The sequence below is a fragment of the Trachemys scripta genome, chromosome 10 (genome assembly GCF_013100865.1).
Source record: "Trachemys scripta elegans isolate TJP31775 chromosome 10, CAS_Tse_1.0, whole genome shotgun sequence".
NCBI lineage: Eukaryota > Metazoa > Chordata > Testudines > Emydidae > Trachemys > Trachemys scripta.
Window position 1 is genome coordinate 38,190,037 of NC_048307.1, and position 11,545 is coordinate 38,201,581.

Here is an 11,545-nt window from a genome sequence, read left to right on the forward strand (position 1 = left end):
TGGTCGGACCTACACGCTCTGCTTGAGACTGTGTTCCTGTCCTTAAATAAACCTTCTGCTTTACTGGCTGGTTGAGAGTCGCAGTGAATCTCAGGAAGAGGGGTGCAGGGCCCTGACTCCCCCACACTCCGCAACAAGTGGTTCGGGACTATTTAGAAAAACTGGACGTGCACAAGTCCATGGGGCCAGATGCGCTGCATCCGAGGGTGCTAAAGGAGTTGGTGGATGAGATTGCAGAGCCATTAGCCATTATTTTTGAAAACTCATGGTGATCGGGGGAGGTCCCGGATGACTGGAAAAAGGCTAATGTAGTGCCCATCTTTAAAAAAAGGGAAGGAGGAGGATCCGGGGAACTACAGGCCAGTCAGCCTCACCTCAATCCCTGGAAAAATCATGGAGCAGGTCCTCAAGGAATCAATTCTGAAACACTTAGAGGAGAGGAAAGTGATCAGGAACAGTCAGCATGGATTCACCAAGGGGAAGTTGTGCCGGACTAACCTAATTGCCTTCTATGATGAGATAACTGGGTCTGTGGATGAGGGGAAAGCAGTGAATGTGTTATTCCTTGACTTTAGCAAAGCTTTTGATACGGTCTCCCACAGTATTCTTGCCGCCAAGTTAAAGAAGTAAGGTGGATAGAAAGCTGGCTAGATCGTCGGGCTCAACGGGTAGTGATCAATGACTCCATGTCTAGTTGGCAGCCGGTTTCAAGCGGAGTGCCCCAAGGGTCGGTCCTGGGGCCGGTTTTGTTTAATATCTTTATTAATGATCTGGAGGATGGTGTGGACTGCACTCTCAGCAAGTTTGCAGATGACACTAAACTAGGAGGCGTGGTAGATACACTAGAGGGTAGCGATCGGATACAGAGGGACCTAGACAAATTAGAGGATTGGGCCAAAAAAATCTGATGAGGTTCAACAAGGACAAGTGCAGAGTCCTGCACTTAGGATGGAAGAATCCCATGCACTGCTACAGACTAGGGACCGAATGGCTAGGTAGCAGTTCTGCAGAAAAGGACCTAGGGGTCACAGTGGACGAGAAGCTGGATATGAATCAACAGTGTGCTCTTGTTGCCAAGAAGGCTAACGACATTTTGGGCTATATAAGTAGGGGCATTGCCAGCAGATCGAGGAATGTGATCGTTCCCCTTTATTCGACATTGGTGAGGCCTCATCTAGAATACTGTGTCCAGTTTTGGGCCCCACACTACAAGAAGGATGTGGAAAAATTGGGAAGAGTCCAGCGGAGGGCAACAAAAATGATTAGGAGTCTGGAGACGTGACTTATGAGGAGAGGCTGAGGGAACTGGGATTGTTTAGTCTCCAGAAGAGAAGAATGAGGGGGGATTTGATAGCAGCCTTCAACTACCTGAAGGGGGGTTCCAAAGAGGATGGAGCTCGGCTGTTCTCAGTGGTGGCAGATGACAGAACAAGGAGCAATGGTCTCAAGTTGCAGTGGGGGAGGTCCAGGTTGGCTATTAGGAAACATTATTTCACTAGGAGGGTGGTGAAGCACTGGAATGCGTTACTTAGGGAGGTGGTGGAGTCTCCTTCCTTGGAGATTTTTAAGGCCCGGCTTGACAAAGCCCTGGCTGGGATGATTTAGGTGGGAATTGGTCCTGCTTTGAGCAGGGGGTTGGACTAGATGACCTCTTGAGGTCCCTTCCAACCCTGATATTCTATGATTCTATGGAGCCACAATGGCGCTGCAGCACTGCCCAGGGTCACTCCTGGATGCGGTGCACTGAGGCGCCGGGGGAAGGCGGAGGTGGGGAGGAGCCTCCGACATTCTCATGGGAGCCCCTGCGGGGCCCGGGGCAAATTGCACCCCCCAGGCTGCCCTGCATCCTCAGCCAGAACCCTCATTCCCCGCACCCTAATCCTCTGCCCCAGCCCTGAGCCCCCTCCTGCATCATGAACCCCTCATCCTCAACCCAACAGCCCTCACCCCTGCACCCCCTCCTATCCCCAAACTCCCTCCCAGAGCGTGCACCCCCTCCTCCTTCCCACACACACCTTCCTGCCCCCAAACTCACTCCCAGAGCCTGCACCCCCTCCCTCTGCACCGCCTCCCACTCCCAAACTTCCCTCCCAGAGCCTGCACCCCTCACCCCCTCCTATGTCCCCACCCCCAGCCCAGAGCCTGCACCCAAACTCCGTCCCAGAGCCTGCACCTCTCAACCCCTCCTGCACACCCACCCCCTGCCCCAGCCCGGAGCCTGCACCCAGCACCCAAACTCCATCCCAGAGCCTTAGGCAGATGGGGGTGGGGCAGAGATGGGCGGGGGGCAGGTTCTGGGCACCACCAAAATTTCTACAAACCTGCCACCCATGCACGGGGCAGCGTGTCTGGCTCTGCATGGAGCTAAACATGCTACTAGGGGACTCATGGTAAGCGGTCCGGGGCCGATGGGGTTGGATAAGGGATGGGGCAGTCAGGGGACAGGGAGCAGGGTGGGTTGGATAGGGGGTGGGGGATCTCTGGAGGGGCAGTCAGGGAGCAGGGGGGGTTGGATGGGGCATGGGAGTCCCGGGGTCTGTCAGGGGGCGGACGATAGATAGGGATCAGGGCAGTCAGGGGACAGGGAGCAAGGAGGATCCTGGGGGTGGGGGGGGAGTCTCTGGAGGGAGTGGTGAGGGGACAAGGAGCTGGGGGGGGTTGGATGAGTCGGGAGTTCTGGGGGGGGCTGTCAGGAGGCAGGGGTGTGGAGAGAGGTTGGGGCAGGCAGGGAGCAGGGAGGTTGTATGGGTCGGGAGTTCTGGGGGTCCTGTCAGGGGTGGGGAGCAGTTGGATAGGCGTGGGAGTCCCAGGGGTCTGTCTGGGGGCGGGGGTCTGGATAAGGGTCGGGACAGTCAGGGAGAGGTAGGGGGTAGGGTCCTAGGAGGGCAGTCAGGGGACAAGGAACAGGGAGGCTTAGATAGGGGGTGGAGTCCTGGGGGGCAGTTAGCGGCAGGGGTCCCAGGAGGTGGTAGTCAGGGGACAAGGAGCAGGGGGGGTTGGAGGTTCTGAGGGGGGCAGTCAGGGGGTGGGAAGTAGGAGGGAGTGGATGGGGGGGCGGGCTAGGGCAGGGCTCCCTGGGTGCACACCCTAATGAAATGTGCTGCGCACGCCTATGCGTTTAGTCCACAGTCACAAACATTTCAGAGTTATAAACAACCTCCATTCCTGAGGTGTTCTACTGTACACTCTTTCACATATTCCAGTAAAATAGGATGGACACTGCATCATCTACTACAGGAATTTCCAATATCAATAGCTGTGGAATTGGAGTCTCAAGAGATTAAGACTTAAAAACCTATTCACAGTAATCAGTCCAACAGAATACAGAACACAGTGTTTGCTTCTCCAAGCTTCTGTTATAATTGAATAAATTAGCAACCACTTCGCAACTTCTATATTAGTTAAAAAATAAAAAGCAATAATAAAAATAAACTGAAAAAAACATGGCATAAGGGTATACATTTTGGACTTGGACATACATTGTCTGCTATCAAGCAGTCTTTACAAAAATTATAATTTGATTAGGCTAATCAATATTGCAACAGTTGATTCCAGTGCTTATTCTGAAGAAATTATCTTTATTAGGAATTAATTTGTAGTGAAATTCCTCCTGTGCAAACCCATACATTCTAGCTTTAACAGCATTACACAGCTGTAATGTCTGTCTCAGAATCAGAAAGACAACATAGCATGTGTTGTGAGAGAGAAAGCATATATAGACAACAGGAGTCTGGCATTTGTGATTTTACTTCAGGATACTAGGGATATGTCTATACTTACCTCCGGGTCCAGCGGTAAGCAATCTATCTTCTGGGTTCGATTTATCGCGTCTTGTCTAGACGCGATAAATCGATCCCGGAAGTGCTCGCCGTCGACGCCGGTACTCCTGCTCCGCGAGAGGAATATGCGGAGTCGATGGGGGAGCCTGCCTGCCTGCCGCGTCTGGACCCGCGGTAAGTTCGAACTAAGGTACTTCGACTTCAGCTACGTTATTCACGTAGCTGAAGTTGCATATCTTAGTTCGAAGTGGGGGCTTAGTGTGGACCAGGCCAACGACTGTATGGTAGAACACAGAATCATTCTTTATTCTTCATGGCAGCAGCAAAACATTAAAATGTTTGCAGACAAATCAACACAAATATAGTGTTCCTCCAAAACTCTGAACTGCTGAGCTACAGCAGAAGCTGGGGACAGATCCTGGAACCTTCATGAGTTCAACAAGTGTGAGTAAGGACTCCTTGCAGAGTAAAGGTTTCAGGATAAAATCTTTGGCTCCTGCTGATAGGTTTCTGCATGCTCTCAAGAATAAAATTAAAAGGAAAGAACCCAGACAGATAGAGGGCGAGATGGACCCATCTTGTGCTAGGGCAGAGAAGCTGAGAGATGGTAGTCACTAATAAAATTCAATGTGATTTCAGGCATCTAATCTGAGATTTATATCTGAAATTATTTGTAAAATACACAACAACTAACCCCTTCTCCCCAACCCGCTTCTGCAGCCCCTTCTTCCCTAACCCATGTACTCCCCTAATCCCTCCTGATCCCTAAACCCTGTACTCCCTTCTCTCCAACCCCTCCTGCACCCTTCTTAACTAACCCCTGCACTGTTCTCCCTTTGCCCCTAACCCCTGCACCCCCTCCCGCACCCACATGAGGAAACTGACCTGGATGCATGGAGCAGCTGGCATTGCTGTTCGTGGAAACCTCCAATGCTGTTCCTCCATGGCCCCCCTCCCCAGGGGCTGTGAGAGAGGGAGCAAGGAGCAATGTCCAACACATTGGAGGAACTTTGCGGGGGGGGGGGGATTTATCTGTGTGTCACCACTTGCCAGGGTGCGGGAACAATTTGTACAGTGGGGGGTGCAGAGAGCCATTGAATCAAACTGTAAACCCTGTATATAATGGAAACCACTTCAAGCCAGGGGGTGCAGCAGCATCCCCAGCACCCTTAGTTGCAGCACCTATGCTGCTCGCCCCCGCACCTCCATTCCTCTGCTGGGAGGAAGCAGGGAGAAATCTGGGCGCTCCCCTGCCAGCATTCACCTCTGTGCTGCCACACAGCGCCCTCCTGACTATGACATCCACACAGCCCACCCCTAAGGTCTGCACTGCCCATATGGGTTTCAGTGTGGGGCAGAAGGTGACAGCTAGGGGTGTGCAGTCAGAGGGGGATTTTATTTCCCTATTGAAGCAGGTTCTCTCAGGGTATTTGGGTGGCCTGTACCATGATGCAATCTATTTCTCTGGTGGAGCATCCTTGTTTGGTAAAGGCCTGATATAGGGTATGTCTACACTTAAAACGCTACAGCGTAGACACTACCTACATCGACAGAAGGGATTCCCATTCCTGTAGGTAAGCCTCCTCCCCAAGAGGTGGTAGCTAGGTCAATGAATGAATTCTATAGCGCTGTCTACACCAAAAGTTAGGTTGGTAGAGGTACGGCTCTAGGTGATATAGATTTTTCACATCCCTGAGAGATGTAACTATACCAATGTAAATTCCTAGCGTGGACCAAGCCTAACTGTGTTAAGGTATATATGCCTGATTTTCTCCTCGGATTACATTCTGTGGTATCTGAGTACGTGGCTGGAGATAACAGATTTCTTGGTGTGTTTGGGGTGGTTACTGGATCTTTGAAGGTAGATGTGGTGATCCATGGGTTTCTTGTATATTGTTGTATGTAGAGTTCCATTGTTGAAGCTGATCATGGTGTACAGGAAGTTTATGCTAGTGGTGTGTTGTGGAGAGAGTTTAATGGATGTGGGGGGGGAATTGTAGTTATATGAGGGAGTTTAGGTCATCTGTGCAGAGGATGAAAAAGTCGTCATACAGCTCAGGTAAATCATTGGTTTTGTGATGCATATGTCCAGAAATTCTTCTTCAAGGTGGCCCATGAAGAGGTTAGCATTTTAGGGAGCCATCCTAGTACCCATTGCTGTTCCCAGGGTATGGGCAAAGTGTTTTGTTGTTCAATGTAAAATTGTTATGCAGGAGGATTAAATAGACGAGTTCGGTGATGTGTTTGGGCTGGATATTCAAGGGTTGTCCATTGTCTTGTAGATATTTGAGGCAGGCCGTGACCCTATTATTGTGAGGTATGTTGGTGTATACGGAGAGGTCATGCTTGGTGGCAAGGATGGTGTTCTGAGGGAGGTTGTTAATATTGCAGAGTTTTTGAAAAAGTCAGTTGTATCTCAGAGGAAGCTGGCCCTTTATGTGGTGAGTGGTTTGAGGATGGTTTCTAGGAGTCCCTGTAGTCCTTCAGTAAGAGTGCCATGGCCAGATATGATGGGTCTGCCTGGTTCCATTGTTTGCATATCTTGGGAAGCTCATAGAAGTCCCCAGGGTGGGTAAGTGGGGGATGAGGTTGTAGAGATTCTATTGTAGTTATTTGGGGAAGGATTTGATGATATCCTTAAATTCCTGGGTAAATTGTGGTGTAGGATGTTCTTTGAGTTATTTATAGTAGATGTATTTAGCTGTGACACTGAGTAAAAGCTAAATACATTTCCCAGACCTGAAGAAGAGCTCTGAAAAGCTCAGAAGCTTGTCTCTCTCACCAACAGAAGTTGGTCCAATAAAAGATATCACCTCACCCACCTAGTCTCTCTACTATCCTGAGACCGACATGGCTACAAGACTACATATATTCCAAAAGGCATAGATTGTAGTTAAAATCTAGTTAAACATAAATGTGAAATCCTTGCAGATTTGGTGGTATTACCATGTAATTTTAGAGTCAACCCCCAACAGAGGGCACTCCTAGTTTCTCTCTGAATACCTACATGAAATTGCCATAATAAGCCTACTTATATATTTAAATAACTAGACCACAGTATTGAGTCAAAGCTCTAAAACCACACTAGTGATGCTTGCTGTAACCTGGTAAATGAGATATCCACACATTCACTGAAGCATCAAACTTCTGATTTTGTAGCTTTGCCTCTGAAGATCCAGAAATGTTTAACCCCTTCAAACTTACCACACCTAAGAAATGTTTTCAAACATAAGGCCAGGATTGTCTTTCATTGTTGTAAGTTCCAGAACTTTTTATTTTTTGCAAAGTCTCGAACAAGAGAGCCTCTCCTTGGAAAGTTAGAGACTTCAGGCACATGGGTGATTAAATCCATCATGAAATACAACATGTACAAATATGCCAGTCTTTATCTTCTTAATAATCTCCCAAACCCAGGCTACCCTAGCTCCAATGCATTTTCTTAAATATATTTTAAGTGAGTAGCAGCCAAATAGTATTTTAATCATTGCCTTCAGAGCTCTAGCCTAAGTATCAACCCAAAATATACTTCTGAAATACCACCAAGGTGCCCCAAAAGTGTTTCAAGAACTTGGAGTTAAAGTACTCTTTTGGGACTTCGGCTCTCAATGGGTCTCCATTCAGGCACAGCAGTCCATAAGTCTATATATGCTCTTTCAACTACCTTAATCGTTAGAATCTGCACGCCTACTAGTAGTTCATTAAGCAATGTGAGTAACATTTTTCACAAGGTTTGTTCTCTCATATCCAAGAGATAATTGTGTGCGCAGTGGAACATTTTATTTTGGTAGGGTTTTGTTTTGAAACTTTAAATAGTAACATGTCTTTCAAAATAAAAATCAAACTTCTTAAGAGAGAGGGAGAATTTTTTTTGAGATCCAGATTAGCAAGTTTAAGGTTGTTGCAATGCATAAAAACAAACCAGCACACCATTTGAATAGTCCTCATCCACAGCTGCACGATTTAGATTCAGGCAAGCCAATTATGATTATAGTTCTTCTGCCCTGATCTCCACAACTAAAGATGTTTATAGTATCACACATGGAATATCAACTACCTAGGGTGACCAGATGTCCCAATTTTATAAGGACAGTCCCGATTTTTGGGTCTTTTTCTTATATAGGCTCCTATTACCCCCCCACCCCCTGTCCCAATTTTTCACACTTGCTGTCTGGTCACCCTACAGCTACCCCAGATTCCAAATCAACTTCCTCAACAAAGGTTTCCCCTCTTGCTCAGTTACATACCGGTCAGTGAATCTTGCAGCAAATACAATAATAAACAGTTTTCCAGATGCTTTTCTGGGACACTTCCCTCAGAAACTCTGCAATTACCCCTATAAAGTCTCTCCGTGGATGCTTCTTTCCCCCGTATCATTATTTGTAATATTTTAACAAACTCTAAAAGGGTTTTAAATATTATATATGAAAAAATATACGAAATCAAGGTATATTATACAAGTGACAGAAGTCAAAGGCCTGGTCCACACTAACCCCCCACTTCGAACTAAGATACGCAACTTCAGCTACGTGAATAACGTAGCTGAAGTCGAAGTACCTTAGTTCGAACTTACCGCGAGTCCAGACGCAGCAGGCAGGGTCCCCCGTCAACTCTACATACTCCTCTCACGGAGCAGGAGTACCGGTGTCGACGGCGAGCACTTCCGGGATCGATTTATCGCGTCTAGACAAGATGCGATAAATCGATCCCAGAAGATCGATTACTTACCACCGGACCCGGCAGTAAGTATAGATCTACCCAAAGATGGACACACTGCAGGTAAAGGGCACAGATTTAAAAGCCAGGTTTCAAGGGATATTGTCAAATTCAGTTTTTAAAAAAACTGATCTTACCCATTTAATAATCTGAAGTAGTAAACTTTAAAGTGAAAAGGACTGTAAAAAGTCTAATTTAGACCCTGAACCAACAATGAACTCCACGTGGGCAGAATCCATTCATTTTTACGACAAGACACTGGCCAATTCCCCCAGTTTATTTATTAGTTCTCATTTTTGTGTTCAAATTATTTATTAAAATGTACAGCAACAAAGAAGCAGTACATCAGTAAACAAGTCAAATGGACTGTAAAACAAATAGAAAAAGAAAATATTTTACTGGGAAAATATCAAAAAATCCTTTTTCTAATCATGATTAAGCATAAGATTTGATTCCACAACAGGCATCTTCAAGATCACTCCCTTCCCCTACAATAAAAGATCTGACCCTTAACTGCAAGTTTCTTAAGCTCTCTCAATAGCTGCCTTCTCCAATTTATAGCTCATACTCACTGTAGTGTAACAAACTGCTACTGGTAACAAATTACGTCAGATAGTTTTTCACACTTCACCGGACTGGAGGGCAAGAGACCCCCGCGCACACACAGGTTCCGAAGGCTCAATTGGGCTCATAACCAGATCCCGAGCTCCCTCCCCTCCCGAACAGACCAGACGCCCGAACCGGATTCTGCACGCCGCCAGCAGGACGGGCCCGGCGCCCGAACAGCTTCTCGCAGAGGTAGGGGGCAAAGCAACCGCACGCCAGGCCGTTCTCTAAGGCCTGCGACCCGGGACCCCTCTGTCCGCGCCCCGCAGTTCCACGCACTCTTACCCGCCGCTAGCAACAGCGCAGATGGCCCAGTGCGTGAGGGCAAAGACACGCTGAGGCCTGCGTGGCGGCCTCCAGACCTCCACTCGCACCGAGATGCTTAGCGTTACCCCTGACAACAGCGGAGCCCATGCCACGGAAACCGCCGAACCCGACGGCCGGGGAAGCCGAACGGTCCCGGAACCCCCCGGCCTAAACCGAACGGTCACGGAAACCGCCGAACCTAAAAGCCGAAGAACGCTCTCGCCACTGCGCGAATGGGGCTGGCCCTTTAAATCGATGAGGTGGGAGGAGGGGCTGCTCCCGTCCCCACCACGGTCCACGCGCAGCGTGCGCCGCTGCTGCCTGTCCGGCCTGCCCCTGGTCGGAGGAGATCACACCAGCTCTCTTTTATAAGGAGCTTTTCACCAGTAGCTCTCAAAGCACTTCACAAAGGCAGTCGGTCTCATTAGCCGCCTTTTACAGATTGGGAAACTGAACCACAGAGCAGGGAAGTGACATGCCGGAAGGGTGACGAGACAGCACGTGTGAAAAATCGGGGTGGGGGTAATAGGAGCCTATATAAGAAAAAGCCCCAAATATCGGGACTGTCCCTATAAAGTCGGGACATCTGGTCACCCTACAAGCCAGGGTCACCCAGCAGGCCAGCGACAGAGCTAGGAATGGAAGAGACGGTTACTCACCCTGTGCAGTAACTGAGGTTTTTCAAGATGTGTATCCCTATGGGTGCTCCATGGTGAATACAGCCAGGGCTGGCTTTAGCAGGTGCAGGGCCCCACGCCAGGACGTGAATTGTCTCGTGCCCCCCCCCCCCCCACCTCTGTCCCGCCTCCGCCCCTCCCTGCCCCTTTGGATACCTCCCCAAATCCCCACTACCTCCCTGCCCCATTGGATCCCTCCCCAAATCCCCGCCCTGGCCCCGCCCCCAGCCCCTCCCCTCCCTGCCCCATTGGACCCCACCCCAAATCCCACCCTGGCCCTGCCCCCAGCCCCGCCCTCTCTCTGCCCCATTGGATCCCTCCCCAAACCCCCACCCTGGCCCCGCCTCTTCCCCAAGCACGCCGCATTCCTCCTCACCCCTCCCTCCCAGGCTTGCGCTGATCAGCTGTATGGCGGCGCAAGCGCTGGAGGGAGAGGGGAGAAGCAGGACTTGGCTTTTTTTTTTTTCTCTCTTTCCCCACTCCGCCAGCAGCCCTGGACGTTGCGGGGCCCTCTTAGGTGTGGGGCCCCATTCCGGGGAGTCGGCCGAATCGGCTTAAAGCTGGCCCTGAATACAGCAGCGCCCCGTGTGACAGGTTGGGTCACAGAAACCCACTTAGAAACTGAAAACTGATGTGCCAAGACTACTTCTGCCCCCACGTTGTGAGTGTAAAAAAGTCATGAGTTCTATTGTACGTGCTGCTGTTTATGCTGTCCTTAATCACTGTCTTAGGGAAAAGCTTCTTGAAGATTGTGAGGGCTGTGTCATAGACGCGCCAGCCCAACGGCACCATGACTGCATGAGTTGGACTTCGGAGCATATAAACTGCAAGCTCCGGGACCTGTGTGCTGACCTGTGTTTGGAAAGCTTATTAAACACTGTTATTGCCATAGATTATGCTTTGCAAAGTCTGTTCCTAACCCAAGAAAATTTAGCACAAGGGGTGACCTTGGTAAATGCTGTGCAATTCGGGCGAGACCCTGACAGTGTTTTAAAGAAAACGACCGAACCGGAAGATGCCTGCTTACAGCGTTATATTGACCATCTGGTCCACACAAAATGTTATAGAACCCTGCTTAAGAAAAAGACTATTTGTATGAAATCTAAAAGGATTAAGTTAGAGAATGGTGAAGGGACAAACATGAAATATAAAATCTGGTTGCTGTGAATAAAAATATATATTGAAAAGGGCTTTGTGACTATCTGTGTTTCTATTAGAAGGTCCGTGTGGCCCTTAAGTAAGATAAAAGTTTTGATGGAGCCTCTTGGTTTGTATTAGTGATCAGTAATTAAGTTTGTTGGGTGTACACCCACAGTAAAGGAGGGTGGGTGGAAATGGTGAGCTCTGATTAATATTAAATTAAATAAAACCCCAGAAGTTGATAGAACTCTATTGGACAGTTTAAATATAACCCAGGATTTGGCTGAACGCTATGGGTCACTCTTTCTAGCAACTCAAAGTCAA

At 48.8% G+C, this 11,545-nt stretch overlaps 1 protein-coding gene across 4 annotated transcripts in view; it reads right to left on the minus strand.

The window, feature by feature from the left end:
- The window catches only part of IFT140 (intraflagellar transport 140), a 247,720-nt gene extending 237,531 nt beyond the window's left edge, over positions 1-10,189 (minus strand). The window contains exon 1 of one of the 4 annotated variants that reach the window (XM_034784204.1): positions 10,064-10,189. The gene's annotated coding sequence lies outside the window, so the exon portion shown is untranslated. Of the gene's footprint in view, positions 1-3,780; positions 3,821-9,383; positions 9,779-10,063 lie in introns of those variants that run through there. The other 3 variants (XM_034784203.1, XM_034784206.1, XM_034784205.1) reach the window with 3 other exon arrangements.
- Between the last annotated feature and the right edge of the window lie 1,356 nt (positions 10,190-11,545).